This window comes from Arachis ipaensis, chromosome B03 (assembly GCF_000816755.2).
Source record: "Arachis ipaensis cultivar K30076 chromosome B03, Araip1.1, whole genome shotgun sequence".
NCBI classification, from domain to species: Eukaryota; Viridiplantae; Streptophyta; class Magnoliopsida; order Fabales; family Fabaceae; genus Arachis; species Arachis ipaensis.
In genome coordinates, this window is record NC_029787.2 from 119,293,568 (window position 1) to 119,296,115 (window position 2,548).

Consider the following 2,548-nt stretch of genomic DNA (forward strand, 5'->3'; position numbering starts at 1 on the left):
TTTAGTTTACTTTAATATTTTAATATAAGAGTAAACATCCATTTCAATTTTTGATTTTTATCTCGACAGATAAAGTGATATCTGAGAAATAAAAAGTCTCAAATCGATCCCTGTTCTTGTAAATTTTGGAACAATGCAATTTTTCTGACAAATTCAACATTAAAAGCTAAAAAAAATGTTTATGATCGTTAAGTGGGTGAATTGTCTGTTGACAATTTCAAATTAGATATGGACTAATTTGTCCCTGTCAGCCTAGACAAAATGATGTCGTATTTTGTATGGTGAATACAATTTGTTTCTAAAAAAATTAAAGGAACTTCATTTTAACCTTTCAATCTATTCAAAATTATTATCTTCAAACCCTAATACCTAAATGTCTTCTCCCTCTTGAGCTATTGACGCTGTCTGGTGTTGAAAGTTGCTGCTGATGATACTATTTATGGAAGTTCAGACGATGTTGGTGGTGACACACAGTTGAAGTAAGTTATATTTTTTATTTTATAAAAAAATATAGATAAATAATTTTTAATCAGTCAACTTTAAATAACTGTAATTAATAATTATTAATTTATTAATAATATTTAAAAAAAATTAAAATAATCATTAATTAATGATAATTAATTAATATAGAATATAGTTTAAAAATACTTGTTGATTTAATTAGTTAGACTCTTATTAATTACCTAACGAAATTGTTATTTCATTCATGAACAACTCTGAATTTTGAATTTTTTGTGGTCCTAAGCACGCTAGGACTAGTCAACAACATTTGTATCAGCTAGTGCTGTGCCACAACACTTAACTGATCTAGCTCGTATAAGAAAGAAATAGAAAATTTTTAGTCCCCAACTCTCCAAACATTATTCCAATATGTTCTACCAACTGTGACACCATCTGATCTGTTCTTCCAGCAAATGTAAGACCATCCGTTTCACATGGTGTGTCAGCAGAGGCAATGGCAGTAGCTAGTGTTGGAACTGCATTAAGATTTTTTAACTTTGTCCCTATTCTTGGATTCAAGTCTCCTAGAAAAACTGGATAAATTGTGAATTGATTGTGGCACAAGTGCCTTTAAAACTTATGTTTTTTTTTTAAGCTTAGTTTGATAAAATTTTTGAAAAAAAAGTTTGTGTTTTTGAAAAACACAAACATTTTGTTTTGTGTTTAGTAAATTAAAAAATTTATGTGCTTGTGAGTTTGGTATTTGTATTTATTGAAAACTATTTTTAATTTTATTTTACCAAATGTAAGTACTGCAGTTTTTAAAAAATAAAAATTTTACCAAACTAAGTTTTAGTATGTTATTAGTATTTGAATACTTATGTTATCAAAACTTTTTTGTGTTATAGTCTAATGTGGCATGATTTTGCCTTGTTTAAGAGTTGTATGATATAGTATTAGATCTAAAAACGTGTAAATTTTTACTTTGTTGTAGCAGCAGCTTGCCTTCTTTAAAAGTTATATGATTGACAATGCAATTATGGGAAAATGAAAGATTATGTTTATGTTATATGTTCATGCTTTTAAAGTTGATTAATAATTTACGTTTACCTTTTTCTTTCATAGAAACAATTGAACACAAACAATGAATATCATAAAAATAATTAAATACAAACAAGTAACATCTCATTTCATCCAAAAATAATTTTCATCTAGAATATGATCAGTTTCAAAAAAAAAAAATAATAACATAAGTGTTTTGTTAATGATATCCTAAACAATAATTTAGTGCTTCCCAATCACATTCAATTACAAACACCAGAATCACAAAACAAATCTCTTATATAAACTTCTTACCAAAAATAGTCATTTTTCAAGCTCTTTCAATTTATTTGTCTTCTATCACATAATTTTAATTTTGATAGTATTTTCTGTAAACTCTATTTCAAGCATCACCACTAGAATATTGATAAATAGAAAAAAACATATTCATCAAGTCATGCTTAGCTTTGTAATGGGATGATGCAATCTAGAATATATAACAATTAACCACATATTAATAACATTAAAATAGAAATCGTTTAACAAATAATCAACCCCAAATTTAACAATACCTTCAAATTTGGAATAACCTATTTAAATTTTCTCTACTCCAAACAAACACACACACACATATATATATATATGGGTTAATACTCAAATTCGTCCCCGAAAGATTACGCGATCTTCATTTTCGTCCCCGAATGATTTTTTTAATCAAATTAGTCCCTGAAAGATAAAAAATAAGTCAAATTAGTCCTCTTGTCAGTTGGGCGATGACGTGGCACGTTAAGTGCCACGTGGCATGATGACTTGGCACGCCACGTGGCAGGTCAATGCCACGGTCAACGCCACGTGGCATGTCAGCGACACGTGGCACGCCACGTGGCATGTCAGTGTCACGTGGCAGGTCAGTGACACGTGGCATACCCAGGTTAACGCCACGTGTCACTTGACATGTAAAAAAGATTTTTATAGTCAAAATAGTCCTTGAAAGTTCAGAAATAAGTCATTTTCCTCCCTCAAATTTTAAAAATTAGTCAAACTAGTCCTTATATAATTTTTTTTT